Raw genomic sequence first — 10024 nt, 5'->3', positions numbered from 1 at the left:
GGCCCGCCGGGGCCCTGGGCCCCCTTTCCGGTACCAGATGTTGGACGCACACCACAGCTGCCTGTTTTTCCCTTCCCTTGTCACATGGCCAGGTCACTGTAGGGTTTTTGTGATGGCGGGGGGGGGGCCCTCTTTGCCTTACCTAGTTTCCACTTTAACAGTCCTTTTCTTCCCGTCTCGAGAAGCCGGGGGGAGTGAGAAGTTGACCTTTGGAACTTCTGATTCCCCCCTCCCCTTTCCTGCTCTCCATGGTCACGAAACCGGTATCAATGAAGGTAGGAAACGTATTTGTTTTTTTTTCTAACAGTTTTTTTTTTAAAAGAACACCTTTTTTAAAGTCATGATGTTTTCAGAGTTAAGTTGGTTCAGTTTTTTTTAAAGAAACTTCCTTTTGTATTAAAAAACCTTCCCCCGGTAGCTTCCTTTGAACACTACATTCCCTCTCCCACCCCCCCCCCCACCCTACCCCTCTGGCAACTGGAGTCTGCCTCTTTGCCCTCGAAGGGCCCAGAACCAAAGTCTCACTTGAAACGGCTGACTCCGGGATCACCCGTACGGACCTTCCCACCCACCCCTCCTTTCTCTGATGCCCCTGGCTGCTTCCTCCTGTGTTCTTCTTGGGGGCAAAGGTCACTCAAGGCCAAGTTCCAACACCACCAGCTCTGACCAACGACTTGAGGCGGTTGACGTGGTTGAGGTACGACTGAGACTCTTGGGAATGGAATTCCATGTCTGCAAGAATGGCAGGGTGGAGACTGTCTCGTGCAGCCTCTTGGGGAGGGGCCTCAGCAGAGAAGAAGAAGATATTGGATTTATATCCCACCCTCCACTCTGTAGAGTCTCAGAGCGGCTCACAATCTCCGTTCCCTTCCTCCCCCACAACAGACACCCTGTGAGGTGGGTGGGGCTAAGAGGGTTCTCACAGCAGCTGCCCTTTCAAGGACAACCTCTGCCAGAGCTCTGGCTGACCCAAGGCCATGCCAGCAGGTGCAAGTGGAGGAGTGGGGAATCGAACCCAGTTCTCCCAGATAAGAGTCCGCACACTTCACCACTACACCAAACTGGCTCTCCAAGAGGGACAGAGTTTGTGCTGGGTGCGTTCCAAGCATTGCATGGAAGAGTAGTAAGGAAAGCTCCCCCCACACCTTGACCACTGCCAGTCAGAGAAGGCATTTTTAAACATGGTGGACGAATGGTGACAGGCGGCTTTCGGGGACCCCGGAGGAGCCATTCTGCCCGGGGTGGGGGAGGAGTCTGCCTAGCTTTCACAGCCAGTTTGGTGTCGTGGTTAAGTATGCAGACTCTTATCTGGGAGAACCGGGTTTGATTCCCCATTCCTCCACTTGCACCTGCTGGCATGGCCTTGGGTCAGCCAGAGCTCTCTTATCTGGGAGAACTGAGTTTGATTTCCCACTCCTCCACTTGCACCTGCTGGAATGGCCTTGGGTCAGCCAGAGCTCTGGCAGAGGTTGTCCTTGAAAGGGCAGTTTCTGGGAGAGCTCTCTCAGCCCCATCAGAAGAGAGCCAGTTTGGTGTAGTGGTTAAGTGAGCGGACTCTTATCTGAGAGAACTGGGTTTGATTCCCCACTCCTCCACTTGCAGCTGCTGGAATGGCCTTGGGTCAGCCAGAGGTCTTGTAGAAGTTGTTCTTGAAAGGGCAGCTGCTGTGAGAGCCCTCTCAGGCTCACCCACCTCACAGGGTGTCTGTTGTGGGGGGAGAAGATCTAGGAGATTGTAAGCCACTCTCTGATTCAGAGAGAAGGCGGGGTATAAATCTGCAGTCGTCTTCTTCCCCAGAGACAACCCCCCCCCCCAATGTTCCAGGGAACTGCTAACCTGTTTCCCATGTCCTGATCTAGAAACATTGCCCTGATGGGGGTGGGAAACAGTTGTAGGGGAGTGTGCTCGTCTTCCCTTCAAAGCCAGATCCTTAAAACAAAAGAAACTTGTTATTGGGGAGTCTCTCTTTGAAGGCTCTAATGCTGGCATTGCACTTGGGGACTCTTAACAAAATGTGAATCTCTTCTACGAAGGCAGCCCCATCGGCTCATTTCACTCGGTTTGGCCGGTCCCGATGAGCAGTCGCTCTCCAGGATCTCGGGCAGAGAAAAAAGCCTTTCCCAGCCCTTCTGGCCTGAGTTCTTCAAGACAGGCCATGATGCTGTAAGGGAGGCCTCTTCAGCAGTCAGACAGGTTCCCCCTCCCCAGGGCAGAAAGATGGAAAAGGAGGGACGGTGGCTCAGTGGCAGAGCATTGCTTGGTAAGCAGAAGGTCCCAGGTTCAATCCCCGGCATCTCCAACTCAAAAGGGTCCAGGCAAGTAGGCATGAAAAACCTCAGCTTGAGACCCTGGAGAGCCATGAATGGGCCTGTGGCTGAGTGGCAGAGCATCTGCTTGGTAAGCAGAAGGTCCCAGGTTCAATCCCCGGCATCTCCAACTCAAAAGGGTCCAGGCAAGGAGGCATGAAAAACCTCAGCTTGAGAGCCATGAATGGGCCTGTGGCTGAGTGGCAGAGCATCTGCTTGGTAAGCAGAAGGTCCCAGGTTCAATCCCCAGCATCTCCAACTCAAAAGGGTCCAGGCAAGGAGGCATGAAAAACCTCAGCTTGAGACCCTGGAGAGCCATGAATGGGGCTGTGGCTCAGTGGAAGAGCATCTGCTTGGGAAGTGGAAGGTCCCAGGTTCAATCCCCAGCATCTCCAACTCAAAAGGGTCCAGGCAAGTAGGCATGAAAAACCTCAGCTTGAGACCCTGTAGAGCCATGAATGGGGCTGTGGCTCAGTGGTAGAGCATCCGCTTGGGAAGCAGAAGGTCCCAGGTTCAATCCCCGGCATCTCCAACCAAAAAGGGTGCAGGCAAATAGGTGTGAAAAACCTCAGCTTGAGACCCTGGAGGGCCGCTGCCAGTCTGAGGAGACAAGACTGACTTTGATGGACCCAGGGGGGTCTGATTCAGTAGAAGGCAGCTTCGTAGGTTCATATGACTTCTCACCCAAACGTGATGCTGGAAAGGGTCACCAAGTGACAGCCCACTTCTGGCAACGGCTTCTGAGGTAAAAGATGAGCAGAGGTGGTTTTGACAGTGCCTGCCCCTGCGCGGCAGTCCGGGTCTCCCCTCGAAGTACTGACTGGGGCCAGTCCGGCTTAGTTTCCCAGATGCGATGAGATCAGGCTAGCCGGGGCCATCCAGGTGAAGGCAAGAGAAGGGGGCGGTTTCTCATCTCCTGCTTCTGCGTAGTAAGTCTGGACTTCCTTGGCGGTCTCCCCCCCATCCAAGTACGAACTGGGGCTGACCCTGTTTACCTCCCAAGACCAGGCTAGCCGGGGGCCCCCAGGTCAGGGAAGCCTCTAACGGTCGTGGCAGGCGCCGTCAAGGTACAGCTGCCACATGGCGATCCTGTAGGGCAGGGGTGGGGGACCTTTTTTCTGCCAAGGGCCATATGGATATTTATAACATCATTTGTGGGCCATAAAAAATGATCAACTTAAAAAACAGTGCTCCGCCAAGGGAGAACGATTCAGGCCAGGAAAGGTTAATGCAAATGATTGTTTTTCTATTTGAGGTCGTGTGGGGAGAGGCTAATCTTGGCGCGCACACGCGCACACACACCTGGCCCGCCACCCTAGGCAAATGCATAGGCTAAAAAACTGGCTTTTTTGTAGAAAAAGCCCAGCAGGAACTCAGCAGCATATTAGACCACTTCCCCTAATATTAGCATATTAGGCCACACTCTCTGGGATAATCAAGTGCAAACTGAACGGTGACAGTAACTTTTCCAGGCCCTGCAGCAATTCTGGCCGGACGGCCAGGCCTCAGGGAGGCTGCTGCACAGTACATCTGGGCCCTGTGATCCCTGCCTGGCCCTGGGGAGGCTGCTGCACAGCGCGGCTGGGCCCCACGATCCTCGCTGGCCAGCCAGGCCCCAGGGAAGCTGCCACATGGCTCGGTTCAGTCCAGCAGTCCCCGAGGGCCACACCAAGTGACATACGGCCCTGGGGACGGAGGCGCCCCAACCCCGCTGTAGGGTTTTCAAGGCAAGAGACGTTCAGACGTGGCCGGCCATTGCCTGCCTCTGCAGGCAACCATGGATTTCCTTGGGGGTCTCCCATCCAGATCTTCACCAGTGCTCCCCGTAAGCTGAGTCAGTGTGAGGCAGCTCACAGTTTTTTAGCCTCCAGCTCACGCATTTTGGCCTTCGCTCAGGAGAAGTGGTCCCAGAGCGAGCGGGCGAATGCAGCAGCTTGCAGGTTTAATGCCAGGAGCTTCCAGAGTAGAACTTTTGCTCCCAGGACTCCACCGTTTATAGGGAGCATTTGGTCCAAACCTGCCCAGCTTCCAAGACCTGGCCAGATTGGGCTAGCTTGAAACATCCAAATGTACTCTAGTGAATTTATAAAGCGGGAGAAAATGGTCAACTTCCTACATTGTGAGAGGGAAATCCCAGACGTTGAGGGGGGTAAAGGGGGGCTCTAAGGAATATTTTAGAGGGCGTGGAGGTTATTTTTGGCCAAATTACCCGAGCGGAGTAACTGTTTGAGGCTTTGGGATTTCTTTAGAATTCTCCTTGAAACGCCGAAAGGCAAGTGGGGGGCGCCCGCAGGAAACGGACTCCCAGTCCTACTGTTTCCGCTCCTGCTCCGTCCACGTCGGTGCCGAATAGTATCGAAAGCAGAGCAGATGTTGCCGTTTCCGGATGGCCTCTTGGTCAGCTCTTGGCATTTGGTCTTGAGTGCTTTTGGTTCTGGGTCTCTTGAGGCCCCAGGGCAGCTGCAGCCATGCCCCCCCCCCTTTTCTGGGTCCTTCCAAGTGTCGCCTGGGGGGGGGGGCGAGCGTGGAGAAAGGAGCACGCATTTCCCTCCCATCAGCAGGGTACGATCCCTCTCCCAAGGTGCTATATGTTCCCCACCCAACACACCATCCCAGAAGCAGGGAAGCCGCAGGAGTTTCCCTTCACGATCGGGGCCCTGAGTATTTAGCGCTCCCTTTTGCTTCCCGGGTGGGGGGTGTGGGGATGTGTGTGGGTGAATGTTGTGTGATCTGTAGCAGATAACTATTTTGTAATAACATATTTATTTTTTAGCTCTTCTTATGTACAAAAAAAAACATTCAATAAAAACGATCTAATAAAATCTTACGTGGGTGATTCTGAGTTACCAGGAGACGAGGGTTGCGGACCAGAATTTCGGTTCGGGGTGGGGTTGGGGAGGAGATCATCGCGGGAGCAAACTGGCCGAAGAAGTTCCTCTTTAATGCTCTTGGCTGTTTGCAACGACTGGGCTCCGATAATGCGGGCAAAGGATTTGAGCCGTGAGTATTTAGCGCAGAGTGGTAAAGCAGCAGTGCTGCGGTCTGAACTCTCTGCTCACGGCCTGAGTTCGATCCCGGCGGAAGCTGGGTTTTCAGGTAGCCGGCTCGAGGTTATCTCAGCCTTCCATCCTTTCAAGGTGGGCAAAATAAGTACTCAGCTTGCTGGGGGGGAAAGCGTAGATGAATGGGGAAGGCAATGGCAAACCACCCCGTAAAAAAGTCTGCCGTGAAAACGTGAAAGCAACGTCACCCCAGAGTCGGAAACGACTGGTGCTTGCACAGGGGACCTTTCCTTTCCTTAACTCTGCATCGGAGACTCAGAGCGGCTTACAATCTCCTGTATCTTCTTCCCCCACAACAGACACCCTGTGAGGTGGGTGGGGCTGAGAGGGCTCTCACAGGACAACTCTTGTGAGAGCTATGGCTGACCCAAGGTTGACTCAGCCTTCCATCCTTTCGAGGTTGGTAAAATGAGTCCACAGCTTGCTGGGGGGAAAGTCTAAAAGACTGGGGAAGGCAATAGCAAACCACCCCATAAAAAAGTCGCGTGAAAACGTCGTGAAAGCAGCCTCACCTCAGAGTCGGAAACGACTGGTGTTTGCACAGGGGATCTTTCCTTTCCTTTGCCTTATCGAAGAGCCCCATGGCGCAGAGTGGTAAAGCTGCAGTACTGCAATCCAAACCCTCTGCTCACGACCTGCGTTCGATCCTGGTGGAAGCTGGGTTCAGGTAGCCGGCTCCAGGTTGACACAGCCTTCCATCCTTCCGAGGTGGGTCAAATGAGTCCCCAGCTTGCTGGGGGAGGGAAGTGCAGATACTGGGGAAGCCAAGGGCAAACCACCCCGTAAAAAGTCTGCCGTGAAAGCAACGTCACCCCAGAGTTGGAAACGACTGGTGCTTGCACAGGGAACCTTTCCTTTACCCCCCCCCCCTTTTTTTTTGGCCTGATCTGTATACTAAGAATTATAATGAGACAAATCAAGACGGGTCACTGTGTGAGTCTGTCTGTAGCAGTAGAGAAGAATGAGAGTCGAGGAGCACCTTCAAGACTCACCACGTTTGTGAAATTGGAAGTTCCTCCCCCGGCACGAACCTGGTTAGTCTTTAAGATGCTCCTCGACTTTTGCCCTTTTCTAATGAAACCGAGTTTGCGTCCAGTGGCACCTTTAAGACCAACAAAGCTCCCTTCCGGGTACCAGCTTTTGTGTGCCCGCAGAATGAAGCTTGGCTAGTCTTAAAGACGTCATTCAGACCAACACGTTTGCCCACCTGAATCTAAGAATTGCGAGATTTCTTAAGTGTGGTGCTGGAGTGACACTGCAGTTGCTGTGCTTTTGCCAAAAACGGGTTCTGGAGGTCTGGTCGGGGTCAGTTCAGTGCAGCCTGCTGTCACACGGCAACAGTAGTCGTGCGTATTGATTACGATATAATGTGTGCGCATGAAAGGGAGGGGGTTCCAAAGGAGGCTGTTAACAGCTGGCAGCACAACAGCTCCAACCAAGGCTGGTGGGAGCGAGGAGGACTCTGTGTTCCCAGTGGCTGGCATCTAGGGTTGCCAACTCTGTCCTTAGCTATTCCTGGAGTTTTGGGAGCAGAGTCTGGGGAAAGGATTCCATAGAGCGCGTCCCTGACCTTTTTGAGCCTGTGGGCACCTTTGGAATTTGGAAGAAGACGACTGCAGATTTATACCCCGCCCTTCTCTCTGCATCAGACTCAGAGCAGCAAACAATCTCCTTTATCTCCCCCACAACAGACACCCTGTGAGGTGGGTGGGGCTGAGAGAGCTCTCACAGCAGCTGCCCTTTCAAGGGCAGAGTCGCAGAGCGGCCTACAATCTCCTTTCCCTTCCTCCCCCACAACAGACACCCGGTGAGGTGGGTGGGGCTGAGAGAGCTCTCACAGCAGCTGCCGTTTCAAGGACAACCTCTGCCAGAGCTCTGGCTGACCCAAGGCCATTCCAGCAGGTGCAAGTGGAGGAGTGGGGAATCAAACCCCGTTCTCCCAGATAAGAGTCTGCGCACTTCACCACTACACCAAAATGGCTTGAGAAGGTGCAGTGAGCGCCACCCCAAAATGGCTGTCATGGGCGGCAGATGGCAGCCAATAAAGAACCCTGCCTTACAAAGCCTCTGTCCACTTTCTGAAAAGCTGACCAGGTGCTCACGGGCACCAGGTTGGGGAAACCAGAGTCCACCTTTTGAAAGAGCCCTGTAATTCCAGGACTCCAGGCCCCACCTGGAGGATGGCGACCCTGCGAACGGCATCTGCTCTGGGCCCCATGTCACTGCCAGGGCTTGGCTTGGAGGGAGGGGATTTTGTCTCTGCCTCCCCACAAGTGAAGGGGGGAGAGGGGTGCTTTATCAGAGAGACGCCAGCAACAGGGCTGAAGCAGACGGAGATTTTTATATTTTGTCCAGTCATTCTTTGCTGAGACTCACGGTGGATTCTGTGGTGCAAATCAAACGCGGGCTACAGGATGGTGCATCCAGGGAATAGGGCGATTGGATTTGGACAACAGGAACTGGAAAACAAACACCTCAAAGAGAGCTGGAGCAAAACGTGAGCTTTTCAACATGGGGACAAGGAGTCTAGAGCAGACTTAAAGTGACAGGGGGTAACCCAGAAGCACAGGCCGGAGTCCCTCTCCCTTTGCCCAAGGCAGCTTTCGGAACCGTTTCATTACAGCACAGTCCTTTTTTCCTTGTCTAGTTGCAGCCGCCTTCGGGTAACCCAGCAGGGTTTTCAAGGCAAGAGATGTTCCGAGGTGGTTTGCTTCTGCGGAGCGACCCTGGACTTCCTCGGCGGTCTCCCGGCTGTGAACTGAGCCGCCGTGGCTTCCTGCGATTGATGCAAAAAGGCACAAAGTTGGACGTCGGGCGGCAGGAGCACCACCTTTCATACTGGGCAGAGGCTTCGCGGTGCGTGCACCCTAGGGTTGCCAATCCCCAGGTGTGGGCAGGGCAGGGTAAAGGTACGCAAACCTCCACAAAAACCAACCTCAACATTTTACAAAATTGAACGGAGCTATAAGGAAGAGAAGTGTATTTATACAAAACGGGGAAATCAACCACATTTAAAGATACAGAACACTGACCACGCCTGTATCCAAAGTACTAACTGTGAAAAAATGCTGAATGTCTCAAGTTGAGGGTCAGGCTGCGGTAAAGAAGGTCAATTCTCAAAGGGAGTCCAGCGCTACAATCTTTCTTTGTAGAAGAAGGGTGCGATGATACATTGCAGCAAGGCACAAAGGAGACGCAGCAGGGTTGTATGTGAGTCCCTGTTTCACCCAGAGCTTTTACAAGCTTCAAAATGCCATTATACAACTTTCAAAAGAGAGCAAAACTTCAGAATTCTTAGCAATCAATTCGACAATTGGAAGCGGTAATCACATGATTACATAAAGGTATTACATCACAGCGTTCCTTGAAGTAGCAGACAGCCTCAGACCAATGGCCCCTCCAGTTCAACACTCTGTGTCACATAAGGACAGAAGAGAAGCAATGTTGGATCAGGCCAATGGCCCCTCCAGTCCAACACTCTGGGTCACATAAGAACATAAGAGAAGCCATGTTGGGTCAGGCCAAAGGCCCCTCCAGTCCAACACTCTGTGTCACATAAGAACATAAGAGAAGCCATGTTGGATCAGTCCAATGGCCCATCCAGTCCAACACCCTGGGTCATATAAGGACATGAGAGAAGCCATGTTGGATCAGGCCAATGGCCCATCCAGTCCAACACTCTGTGTCACACATAAGAACATAAGAGAAGCCATGTTGCCATAAGAACATAAGAGAAGCCATAAGAACATAAGAGAAGCACCAAGAAGACAGTGTCTGTGCCTCAGTCATAAGAACCTAAGAGAAGCCATGTTGGATCAGGCCAATGGCCCATCCAGTCCAACACTCTGTGTCACATAAAAACATAAGAGAAGTGACACAGAGTGTTGGACTGGATGGCCCTTTGGCCTGATCCAACATGGCTTCTCTTAGGTTCTTATGACTGAGGCAGTGACGCTCTGTCTTCTTGGTGCTTGGAGGGGGCACAGTTGGAGGGCTTCTAGTGTCCTGGCTCCACTGATGGACCTGATGGCACCTGGTTTTTTGGCCACTGTGTGACACAGAGTGTTGGACTTGGATGGGCCACTGGCCTGATCCAACATGGCTTTTCTTATGTTCCTTTGTCTGGGGCAGTGATGCTCTGTATTCTTGGCGCTGGGGGAGGCACAGTGGGAGGGCTTCTAGTGTTCTGGCCCCACCGATAGACCTCCTGATAGCACGAGTTTTTTTGGCCCCTGTGTGACACAGAGTGTTGGACTGGATGGGCCACTGGCCTGATCCAACAGGGCTTCTCTTCTGTTCTTATGTTCCGTTATACCCTATAGGAATCGGGCTCCATAGGGAATAATGGAGTGCCCCGCAGACCCTGAAGCGCGGTAGTGGGGAGGGCGTCCAAACCGGGGGCTGCCGGCACCGCAAAGCCTCTGCCCGGAATTAAAGGGGGTCGATCCGCATTGCTGCAGGGTCTCCGTTTCTGTGCCGCTTTGCATCGACTGCAGCCGGCCAAGCTGGACTCCTGCGCAGAAAGCGGCCTCGGGGCGGCGGCGGGGGAGCCTGCCAGGAGAGCCACGTCGGCGCCCGGGGAAAACTACAACTCCCAAGATGCTGCGGGGCGGGGGCGGGGCCCGGCCTGGGGGCGGGGAGAGGCGAGGCGGCTGC

Source organism: Heteronotia binoei, chromosome 15 (assembly GCF_032191835.1).
Source record: "Heteronotia binoei isolate CCM8104 ecotype False Entrance Well chromosome 15, APGP_CSIRO_Hbin_v1, whole genome shotgun sequence".
NCBI lineage: Eukaryota > Metazoa > Chordata > Lepidosauria > Squamata > Gekkonidae > Heteronotia > Heteronotia binoei.
The sequence above is the reverse complement of the archived record's forward strand: the minus strand, read 5'-3'. Positions refer to the sequence as shown.